A 13050-nucleotide genomic window follows, 5' to 3' on the forward strand; every position below is an offset into this window, starting at 1 on the left:
ATCTGAATGACAGTTTTATACGAGTACCATACATTTTTGGAATATTCTTCCTTACAACATCCAAAACATGAGCAACGCGTCAATTAAAAAAAAATATTTTCCATTTTTCTTCCAAGTTAGCAGTTTTAAAATTAAATTTTTTTCTTTTAAATAATATTATTTTCTAAACTATTCTAAAGTTTATTTTAACTATTTCACAAAATTCTGAAGTTTATTTTAATTATTTTCTATAATGATAATCGAAAATGTTTATTCCTTTAAAATTGTTTTATTATTTCTTAAGAGGGATATATGACTGTTTTTATAAGCCTGCACTATAACTATGAAATTTAATCTTGTTGTATGCATTAAATAAATAAATAATAGTATATTCTACAGTTGTGGTGTAGGTATTCTTCAATATTCTTTACCACCTCAGGTTTTTCAAATTTTTTCATGTCATCTATTAATAGCAGAAGAAAAAATCTTACTTTTTTAAGAATTTATGATGTCGCCGTTATTTTTTATTCTCTCATTTTCTACCATCCCTTCTGCTCGAAAATTCAATAAATCCAAACTTTTTAGAAAATTTTTTCACTCTTACTGACTAAAGAAAGAAACTTTTCTTAGCAACCACATAAAATTTTCTTGCTTTTCAGAAATTCTGAAGACAAGTTTGTTGCCAATGGGGAAATGCACCCACATATTCACTGTTTTCATTTCTCCGCTATGCCTCGTGATTATTATGCTGACTTAGAACGGCTGGAAGGGGGTAGAGAGGGAGACGTATGTTGATGGCTTATTTTGATGGGGAATAAGAAAATTGGAAATAGCAACTCCATTAAGACACAACTGTTACCTCAAGCCCCGTAGAAGAGCCAAGCCATTGAGTAGAGGAAGTGTTGGGTGCTGGCAAAGAAAAATTTATTTTGATTGACCTTCAGCGAAGAAAAAGTTTTTAACTCAACTATAAATCAGCTGTCATTATCACTGCGGCGGCGGCTGCTGTTGTTAAGGCCACTTTAAAAATGGTCCGTCTGTATTTTAGGGATTACAGGCGTCTAAACATTAATTAAACAGCAAAGGATGAAGGAAGGTGGATGAGTAATCAGCATTAATCATTATTAGAAAAATATTTTAAAGTTGAGACAACAAAGGAAGACTAACAAATCCCTGGAAGTCTTTAATATCCCACAGGTCTAAAGATGTGGAAAAGTTTGCTTTCACTACCCTTCATCCGTACTGTGGGGAAGATTATTTTAGCTAAAGGCATTTGTTTGTAGCAGTCGAAAAGTATTACTATTCGGAAAAATAAATATTCATGGAAAAGAGAACTACTTGTCTACAGTGTACAGTGTTCAGCAACGAAAAGATACAATATTTGTACATAGTTGTTTTGAATGTAAAATTATGGAGATTACAGACATTTGGTGCAAATTCGGAAAAAACTCCAACAATTGTGTTGAAGCGATTTTTATTTCAAATATTTATAACATACAATATATTAATTGAGCGATAGGTTGCATAATGCTATTGTAGCGAGTTTAATTAACTCAGAGGCATCTGTTAATGAATTGTTAAGTGAGTGTTAAATTTATGAGGAGGCGCTATCACCTTGTATGGTAATACAACACTGTTTTCATTAATTTAAAAATAGCCTTACATTATTCTTTTAAACATCTTTCTACACTACTTATAACACATTAAAGCACCAAAACTTCAATTCCGCGCAATGATCCAGAAAGGAAATTCATCGAAAACAAGTCTACACCTTTTTTTATGGGGGTATGTTAACATCGTATTACGATTAAGCCTTGACCGCCCACTTGTGTGTCGAAAGCACTCTTTCGAAGATGTTAAGCTAGGTGCTTGAAATTTTTTACAAATACCAACGGACCAACCGGGCCAGATGGATTCATATTTTGATATAGTTGCCATATAAACCGATATCCCGATTTGACTTCTTGAGACTTTATAGGGCGCAATTATTATCCGATTTGGCTGAAATTTTGTAAATATAGCACGATATGGAGGACATTCGGCACGGATGTCCGAATCGGTACTGACTAAGATATAGCTCTCATGTTAGAGGCACTCTCTCGAAAAATCAGCGTTAACTTACTGTGAGGTTTCCAACTTTGAAACAAGATAATTTTCGAACCGCTTTAACTTTTAAACAAATTAATGGATTTAAAAACGCCTAAGTCTGAACCGATTTCTATTAAATTCACCAGTAGTGTTGCGAGTCATAAGAGAACTCCATTGCTAACATACAACACAATTCATGAGAATCATGCGCGATTTTTAATTGAACAACAATTTTTCGCCTGCTTATTCTAAATTTTCTTTTATGTACACTTAATAATCTACGTTATAGTAATACATTATTATTTTGTTTGAACAACAATTTGCTATTTCTGCTTCTACCGACAATGATTTCAAATTACATAATCGCTCCAGGTTTAATTTTGAATTGATAATAATATGCAGAAATATTACTCCGATAAAAACTAAATTTTAACCGTATGAAATAACCCCCCAAAAAGGTGAAATGATCCCCACAATTTTTTTTTTGGAATTCGCTCCATTGCTTTATATCGCAATTCTTATACAATGAAAAAATTTCCAAACAGTATCGATGAAGTATAACCTAAAAAAGATGAAATAATCCCCAAAATTACTTTTGGGGGTTATATAATTTTTTGCTTTGTTGGTTGTTTTATTGACGTTATTTCGTAGTACCGAATTTTTATAAAAATATTAGAAAGTTATTTTTTGTTATTTGAAAAAAAGGTCATAAAGCCCAATTGGCATTGTGGCCGATTTTGGGGCGATCAAAATGCCCAATAACAATATATGGCGCTATGACCGCATTAGGGAAGGTCATAACGCCTAAAAATGTTTTCTATAGTAGGCACCATCTAACTTTTGCCTATCGTTACTTGTTTTATATCGGTTAGATGTGTACTTGTTGGCATCACAATTAGCCAAATCGGTCCATATTTAAATAAAACCATTTAGGGAATGCAAAAGTGTAGCGTTGCCGACTATATATGTACGAGTATGTATGTTAATACCTTTCACCTACACATAGTAGTAAATTGGCGATATTCTTATTTATAAATTTGAACGGATAATGATTGTCTTCGGCAGAGTAATTAGGTAATAATATTATTCGAACCAATATTTAAATAATTCGGTGAACAATTAATTTTACTATTTATTATTATACCCTCCACCATAAGATGGGGGGTATACTAATTTCGTCATTCTGTTTGTAACTACTCGAAATATTCGTCTGAGACCCCATAAAGTATATATATTCTTGATCGTCATGTCCGTCCGTCCGTCTGTCTGTCGAAAGCACGCTAACTTCCGAAGGAGTAAAGCTAGCCGCTTGAAATTTTGCACAAATACTTCTTATTAGTGTAGGTCGGTTGGTATTGTAAATGGGCCATATCTGTCCATGTTTTGATATAGCTGCCATATAAACCGATCTTGGGTCTTGACTTCTTGAGCCTCTAGAGTGCGGAATTCTTATCGGATTGGAATGAAATTTTGCACGACGTGTTTTGTTATGATATCCAACAACTGTGCCAAGTATAGTTCAAATCGGTCTATAGCCTGATATAGCTGTCATATAAACCGATCTTGGGTCTTGACTTCTTGAGCCTCTAGCGTGCGCAATTCGTATCCGATCAGAATGAAATTTTGCACGACGTGTTTTGTTATGATATCCAACAACTGTGCCAAGTATGGTTGAAATCGGCCCATAACCTGATATAGCTGCCATATAAACCGATCTTGGGTCTTGACTTCTTGAGCCTCTAGAGTGCGCAATTCTTATCCGATCAGAATGAAATTTTGCACGACGTGTTTTGTTTTGATATCCAACAACTGTGCCAAGTATGGTTCAAATCGGTCCATAACCTGATATAGCTGCCATATAAACCGATCTTGGGTCTTGACTTCTTGAGCCTCTAGAGGGCGCAATTCTTATCCGAATAGAATGGAATTTCGCACGACGTGTTTTGTTATGATACCCAACAAGTGTGCCAAGTATGGTTTAAATCGGTCCATAACCTGATATAGCTGCCATATAAACCGATCTTGGGTCTTGACTTCTTGAGTCTCTAGAGGGCACAATTCTTATCCGATTTGAATGAATTTTTGCACCAAGTATTTCGTTATGATATCCAACAACTGTGCAAAGTATGGTTGAAATCGGTCGATAACCTGATATAGCTGTCATATAAACAGATCTGGGGATTAGACTTCTTGAGCTTCTAGAGGGCGCAATTCCTATCCGATTTGGCTGAAATTTTGCATGACGTATTTTATTTTTACTTTTAACAACTGTGTCAAATAAGGTTCAAATCGGTTCATCCTCTCATGACCATCAACAAACGTGTTTATTATGGTCTGAATCGGTCTATAGCCCGATACTGCTCCCATATAAATCGTTCTCTCTATTTTACTTCGTGAGCCCCAATGGGCGCAATTCTTATACGAATTGGCTGAAATTTTACACAGGTCTCCAACATATAATTTAATTGTGGTCCTAACCGGACCATATCTTGATATCGTTTTAATAGCAGAGCAACTCTTTTCTTATATCCGTTTTTGGCTAAGAAGAGATGCCGGGAAAAGAACTCGACAAATGCGATCCATGGTGGAGGGTATATAAGATTCGGCCCGGCCGAACTTAGCACGCTTTTACTTGTGTTATTTCTTATTTCTCCCAAAGTGGAGTGTTCTGACCATGAAAACGTGATATTCATTCTCAGAGAATGAAGGTTTTTTATTGATTACTGAAACGAAATTGCCAGACAACAGTATTACAACAGGAGTACGTTTCTAGCGTGGCTAAAGCTTTTATCAGTACGTAATGTTGCTCTAATCTTCTTTCCGTCGGGCCTATAGTTCATAGTGGCTTCAAATATAAATCCAAATGGAAAAGGAATATTGTATTTTTAAGCTTGGCAATCATAAGCTAATTCCTGCAGCCGTTGGATCATGTGTCATACAGAAAAAATATAGGTCTAAATGTTAGCGATTAAATATAATATTGACCTTTCAAACAAGGCATTAATTGCTTTAATAATTTTTGACATAGAAATTCGGTTTTCTTCTGTATCACGGCAAGTGATTGGTAAACAAGGCATACGTTGAACATAGTAATAGCCTACACCACTACTGTGGTACAGGGTATTACAACTTAATGAATTGTATGTAACACCTAAAAGGAAGATAGACAGACCCATTGATAAGTATACCGATCGACTCAGAATCACTTTCTGATTCGATTTAGCTATATCCGCCTGTCTGTCTGTCCATGTTAATTCGTGTACGAATTACAGGTCGCAATTTTCAACTGATCGTCTTCAAATTTGGTATATGCATGTTTTTCGGCCTAGAGACGAAAGCCTATTGAAATTGAAAAAAATTGTTTCAGATTTGGATATAGCTCCCATATATGTTCGTCGGATTTGCAGTAATAATGCAAAAAATTGGTCACTTGTTAACCGATTCTATCGCAATTTGGCTGGAAGGTTTTTTATGACTCTTGACATTACTGGTGAATTTCGTGGAAATCGGCGTTGTACAACAACGCTTTACTCGATGACATCCACAATGTCTATAAAGTTTGCTCGAAATCGGTTCTGATTTAGACATATTGTAGCTCTCATATGTTCGTCCGATTTGCAGTAATATTGCAAAAAAATGGTCATTTTTTATCCGATTCACTCCGATTCGATCCGATTCAACAAAACGATAAATGCTAAAGGCCGTATTCATAAAACTTAATAAAGCATTAAAATAGGGTTATTTGACAGTTCTATAAAGGAAATCTATTAAATAAACCTATTTGAAAGTTACATTAAATGTTATGAATACTGTGGTAAGATTGGTATTTATACCGATTCATTTTATATATGTACGTAAATTAATTTGTTTATAATACTCTTTACAATGGTCTGTACTCTGTACTCTTTACAATGGGCCCCGACAATGAAGAAAGGCTTATAATGGAAACGATAATTTCTCTTCTTTTTTTCAAAACAGATGATCAAGCATACACAATCATACTCATTATAGCTCTCTAATCAGTACGTTAGTGTTTATCTCTAACTTCCCGTAATCTGATGCGAAAATCGTGCAAAGTTAATAGGACCATGTAAAATAGGCGATATATGCATACATTGCTGCTGTATTCAAATCTGAACCAATATGTATGAAATTCATGTACACTTAAAAGTAATAACAGAATTCTATGCGCCGAATTTATCGGGACAGTTAACAAACCACTTTATTGCAATATTATCATAAATCAGTGAAATAGGTTTCTTCTCTAGTCCAAATGATTTAATATTCGATCTTATCGTTCATGATGGCTAAATTCTGAGTCAATCGGTGTAATTTCAACTGGTCTATCTCTTTTTCTTACAAAAAATTCCCTGAATCATAATACCCTGTGGACCTATACCTTGATTACAATATGATGGCAGAAAGTGATTTTAATTCGATTGGTGTATTAAAAAAAATGCTGTAGCTTTTCTCATTCCTGTAACACAGTAGTAGTCTGAATAACTTTCAAATCATGATAGAGTGTATATAAAATTGTGAATTAAATAATATAAATCGATAAGCTTACTTTCCTTGAAACTAAAACTATAGAGCTGAAATTGGGTTCAGATTTACAAGTCTTAAGCTGATAAAACCGTATTAAATTGCAAATGCAAGTTTTGCCATTAACATTCCACTAAGGAACACGGGCAAGTTTCTCACATATCAATGAGTGCAGTCCGATTCAAGTTTAAGCTCAACGAAAAGGGGCCTCCCTTTTATAGCCGAGTCCGAAAGGCGTGCCGCAGTGCGACACCTCTTTGGAGAGAAGTTTTACATTGCATATTACCTCACAAATGTTGCCAGCATTGGGAGGGGAAAACCACCGCTGAACATTTTTAAATTAATACGGACTAAATCGGGTGATATATGAAAATAGCTGCCTGTAAACCGATTTCCTATACATACACCTAAGCCAGTTATTGGCTTGTGGGCAGATTAAGGCGTAAATTTTTTGTTTGAAAGCGCAATTATGATTTAGGAAGTTATTTTTTCTGCTGTTTATTAATTTTATGTTCAAAAATAATCGTACTATAGAAATTTAGATTTATAAATCCCTAATAATAAAATAAGGTATACAACATAGAAATTATTTTCAAAACCAACAAAAAATCTTGCTGTTTTAGCAAAAAGTACTGCTGTACCATTTTTGTTAATTTCTGTTGTAATAGCAAACATTTTTGCAGATGTTAGTAACAAATATCTCTGGGTTTACCCTGCACCATAGGATGGGAGTATACAAATTCCATTTGTAACACTTTGATATGTTGACGTCCGACTTTATAAATTATATAAATTATATTAAGAATACTTAATCGTCTTGACACTTGTAATTTTGCGCAGATTCTTCTTATTGATGTAGGTCGTTGGGGATTGCACATGGGTAGAGGTGGTCATTTAACCAATAAATAATTTTTCTAACTTACTTAAATTTTAGTAAAATCGATTTCGATTCATATGCACCTCGTTTTTATACCCTCCACCATAAGATGGGGGGTATACTAATTTCGTCATTCTGTTTGTAACTACTCGAAATATTCGTCTGAGACCCCATAAAGTATATATATTCTTGATCGTCGTGACATTTTATGTCGATCTAGCCATGTCCGTCCGTCTGTCCGTCCGTCCGTCCGTCCGTCCGTCCGTCCGTCCGTCCGTCTGTCTGTCGAAAGCACGCTAACTTCCGAAGGAGTAAAGCTAGCCGCTTGAAATTTTGCACAAATACTTCTTATTAGTGTAGGTCGGTTGGTATTGTAAATGGGCCATATCGGTCCATGTTTTGATATAGCTGCCATATAAACCGATCTTGGGTCTTGACTTCTTGAGCCTCTAGAGTGCGCAATTCTTATCCGATTGGGATGAAATTTTGCACGACGTGTTTTGTTATGATATCCAACAACTGTGCCAAGTATGGTTCAAATCGGTTCATAACCTGATATAGCTGCCATATAAACCGATCTTGGGTCTTGACTTCTTGAGCCTCTAGCGTGCGCAATTCTTATCCGATCAGAATGAAATTTTGCATGACGTGTTTTGTTATGATATCTGTGTCAAGTATGGTTGAAATCGGTTCATAACCTGATATAGCTGCCATATAAACCGATCTGGGATCTTGACTTCTTGAGCCTCTAGAGGTCGTAATTGTTATCCGATTTGCCTGAAATTTTGTACGACGGATTCTTTCATGACCATCAACATACGTGTTTATTATGGTCTGAATCGGTCCATAGCCCGATACAGCTCCCATATAAATCAATCTCTCTATTTTACTTCTTGAGCCCACAAAGGGCGCAATTCTTATTCGAATTGGCTGACATTTTACACAGGTCTCCAACATATAATTTAATTGTGGTCCAAACAGGACCATATCTTGACATCGCTCTAATAGCAGAGCAAATCTTTTCTTATATCCTTTTTTTTTGCCTAAGAAGAGATGCCGGGAAAAGAACTCGACATATGCGATCCATGGTGGAGGGTATATAAGATTCGGCCCGGCCGAACTTAGCACGCTTTTACTTGTTTATCATGATTTGTTTTTCGTTTAACCAACCTAATTTTTTAAAAATAGTAGTTTTTCACCTGTTGTATCTTGAAAACTAGCACTTAGCAGCTTAAATATTGCACGGTTGGCTTTGTTTAGTTATGTACAAGTTTCTTTACATATTTCAGAAAGGAATTAATTTACCAGCAACTACTAGAAATAGTCTAGTGGCATTTGATTTCTCCTCTGCATTAGTTGGTCCCTTTTCTGAAGAAAAAATTATGACTGTTTAAAATCCCAGTTGTATTGAAATTGCCATCCCTTTTGTTTGTATAACTTGGGGTAAATTGGAATTAAAAACAAACAAACATTTGTCTTGCGTCAGGAAGGAAACAGCTAAACATGAATCTCCTGTCCTCTAATACAGCATGGTTGAGCAAGTGAATGAGATTGTGGGTGTGTGTGTGTGTGTGTGGGATTTTGCTAGCCAATTCTAGTTAAGTTATTCGACTGTGGATAGGAGAACAGTGTGTGGGGGTTTTTGAATTTTTGAAAATTTTTGCTACATGTGCTCCTAAGAGAGTCTAAAACGTGTAGCTCGTCTACATTTGTAAGTTACATTGTGCTACGTGGAAATATATTTACCTTTGGGATAACAAATCATAAACTTTATGATTTGTGGGCGAAACTCTCAGAATCCTTCGGCAGTTGCTTCAGCTCGTTCATACATTCACACATACTTTTTCCCTAGTTTTCAACTACAAATCAACCTTGGTTTGGTTGGTTTTTGTGTAGAATGGCTGTATGTTATGTGGCTTGTGTGCTAGCCCGCTTTCACGTCTTTTGAGGCTGAGGGAAATTTATGGGATTTTATGTTATGACTTTCTACTTTTCTTTTTCAGTGCCTCGTTTGTTGATGGAACTACTTCTACAGCAGCAGTTTTGGCTTCAAAGTTTTGGGCCCACTAGTTCAATTGCAAAAATTCTATTTTTCTTAAGAAATTTCGTCTGCAATAATACACCTTTACAGCACAATTTTAAAATTTTTCATATTTTGATTGTATAAAATTTGTATTGCTTCTTCGATTTGATCTATGATATAGGAATTGTAAAATAAAACTTTTATACAATATTAATTTTTCTGCATCATTTTTTAAAGACCACTATTTTTTCACATTCGACTGCGTTACTTTAGCTCCCGGTATCTTCTTAGCAAAGCGAATGGAAGCCGATGTTTGTCTTGGCAAAAAACGAGAACGTAAACAAAAATCACTCTACTCCCTGAAACACACTCCTAACACTTGTCGTATTTCAAAACACGATATTGTTTTTACAGCAAAACTTTGGAAAGGTAAGAGGTTTTTTTTTTAATTTTTCCACTATTTTTTAATGATATTTTCAAAGAGAATTCCTTTGGAATTTTGTATCTTCTTTTTCCGTTTTTTTTTTTTTTTTTTTTTAATTTTTAAGCACTTTTTTATGTGATTTTATGACGAGCGGCGTAAATGCTTTAACTACTCTACTCAGCCGTATTGAGTTTTACATCTACTCGTTTTGACATTATCATTAAAACTGAAAATTGTGAAGTTACTACATCGTGTATCTCTATTTTTTGTTTGACTTTTCAATGGATTCTTATAAGCGCGCTCTTTACCTTATCTACATTTCTGTTATCTTTTGAAACGAGTCCTGTTCAGCTGTTCAGTTGTCGTGCACGGAGAACCATTTCGCACTCCCCCGAATTTTAACCCAGTAATCGTTAGATTTTTTCATGTAAGGCAACGGCAAACAACCAGTTAGCCAACAATTTATGCCAGGCCATAACAGTAGAAGGAAACGACGACAACGACATAACTCGACACATTGAGCGATTAGATAAGTTCTCTCTCCCAAAATATTTCCCTTGCTCTCGTAAATAAAAAAAATCTCTCCCTTTGTATGGCCAAAATATACTTGTTAACGACAACAATCCTTTGTTGAGGAATTTTGGTCTTGCTTCGCTGTGAAAGCCCACGAAGTCTTTTCAGATAAATTTAGTACAAAATACTTTGGGCCAGATACACACTTTAACAAAGCAAAAGAGAAAGCTAGAAAAAGAGACCCTGAAAGGAAACCCAAGTACTACTTGGCTTTTTGGTAAAGACCATAACAGAGAGAACAAGAGTTGTGTTGTTAATATTATTATTTCTCCGGTGGTCTCCACGTTTGAAATGAAACACATGAAATATCACATTGCCAATATGAAACATTTCACCTAGTTAGGAACATCTGAGATATGAATCAGGGTGTATAAACACATATTTTGCTCTGTAATATTGTTGTGGATAAGGGAACACTTCCAGTTGCCTCTTGTACTGTAGCAAATGTGAGACTGTAAGTAACATTGTGCTGAATATTATAGCAAAACGTTTAATTTAAATGTTAGATACATTATCCCACTACATGCAATATCTTATCTTAAATTAAAAAATTTGAGCAATGGAAATCATGATAAGTCTACGGCAAATTATTTGCATTTTCGATCACCTCGATTTTACTTCATAAAATTAAAGTTCCGATATTTTTAGGTAACTGTTATGAAAGCTATGATTTAGAGCAACACCGAAGAAAAATAACATGCACTCTCCACAATGAATAGCATTTGTCAAGTTATTGAAACAACTCCTGATAAGATCCAGAAACTAAGCGTTTATAATTGGAGTTTATATTTATAAATGGAGTTTATATTTATTATTTGAGATTTAATTTTATCTTATGATGATTTAAGTGTTTAAACGTCTTCTGTGAATAGTGTTATGTATATCATGCAATTTCACCCTGGATAAACTGTTGAAGTTTATTACTCTGTGACAACAGCTCAATGGGAATCGACTATTGTATAGAAAATATGTGTTCAGCGATGAGGTTCATTTCTTGCTAAATGCATATGTAAACAAGCTAAACTGTCGCATCTGAGGTTAAGAACGTCGGCATGTCTTGGAAAAGTTACCAATAATTACCGAAAAACTACAGTTTGATGTGGTTTATCGGCTGGTGGAAGTAACGATTCAAATTGTCGACAATTTGGTTCCTCACCAAAAAACCAACCAAATATATATATATATATATATACATATACTCCAATCACGACAATATGGGACTTAAATGAAAGGTATTTAATATTAGACAAGTAAAAGCGTGCTAAGTTCGGCCGGGCCGAATCTTATATACCCTCCACCATGGATCGCATTTGTCGAGTTCTTTTTCCGGCATCTCTTCTTAGGCAAAAAAGGATATAAGAAAAGAGTTGCTCACTGTTAGAGCGATATCAAGATATAGTCCAGTTCGGACCACAATAAAATTATATGTTGGAGACTTGTGTAAAATTTCAGCCAATTCGTATAAGAATTGCACCCATTGGGGCTCACGAAGTAAAATAGAGAAAACGATTTATATGGGATCTGTATCGGGCTATAAGCCGATTCAGACCATAATAAACACGTTTGTTGATGGTCATGAGAGGATCCGTCGTACAAAATTTCAGGCATATCGGATAATAATTGCGATCTCTAGGGGTCAAGAAGTCAAGATCCCAGATCGGTTTATATGGCAGCTATATCAGGTTATGAACGGATTTGAACCTTTTTTGACATAGTTGTTGAAAGTAAAAATAAAATACGTCATGCAAAATTTCAGCCAAATCGGATAGGAATTGCGCCCTCTAGAAGCTCAAGAAGTCAAATCCCCAGATCTGTTTATATGACAGCTATATCAGGTTATGGACCGATTTGAACCATACTTGGCACAGTTGTTGGATATCATGACGAAATACTTCGTGCGAAATTCCATTCCAATCGGATAAGAATTGCGCCCTCTAGAGGCTCAAGTAGTCAAGACCCAAGATCGGTTTATATGGCAGCTATATCAGGTTATGGACCGATTTAAACCATACTTAGCACAGTTGTTGAATATCATAAGGAAACACGTCGTGCAAAATTTCATCCCAATCGGATAAGAATTGCGCACGCTAGAGGCTCAAGAAGTCAAGACCCAAGATCGGTTTATATGGCAGCTATATCAAAACATGGACCGATATGGCCCATTTACAATACCAACCGACCTACACTAATAAGAAGTATTTGTGCAAAATTTCAAGCGGCTAGCTTTACTCCTTCGGAAGTTAGCGTGCTTTCGACAGGCAGACGGACGGACGGACATAGCTAGATCGACATAAAATGTCGCGACGATCAAGAATATATATACTTTATGGGGTCTCAGACGAATATTTCGAGTAGTTACAAACAGAATGACGAAATTAGTATACCCCCCATCTTATGGTGGAGGGTATAATAACGTATCTGATATCCAATAGACGGACCAAGTGTTTGTGGGATCACCCCAACCCCCAAAACATCCCTAAATTGGACATATTTACCAACCATGGCAATATGGGACTCAAATGAAAGGTATTTGAGAATAAAATA

At 35.4% G+C, this 13050-nt stretch overlaps 1 protein-coding gene across 1 annotated transcript in view; it reads right to left on the bottom strand.

The window, feature by feature from the left end:
- LOC106088824 (uncharacterized) overlaps positions 1–10041 on the bottom strand; it is a 381905-nt gene extending 371864 nt beyond the window's left edge. Inside the window, exon 1 of the mRNA XM_059366031.1 lies at positions 9233–10041. The gene's annotated coding sequence lies outside the window, so the exon portion shown is untranslated. The remainder of the gene's footprint in view (positions 1–9232) is intronic.
- Between the last annotated feature and the right edge of the window lie 3009 nt (positions 10042–13050).

The sequence above is a fragment of the Stomoxys calcitrans genome, chromosome 3 (genome assembly GCF_963082655.1).
Source record: "Stomoxys calcitrans chromosome 3, idStoCalc2.1, whole genome shotgun sequence".
Lineage (NCBI taxonomy): Eukaryota > Metazoa > Arthropoda > Insecta > Diptera > Muscidae > Stomoxys > Stomoxys calcitrans.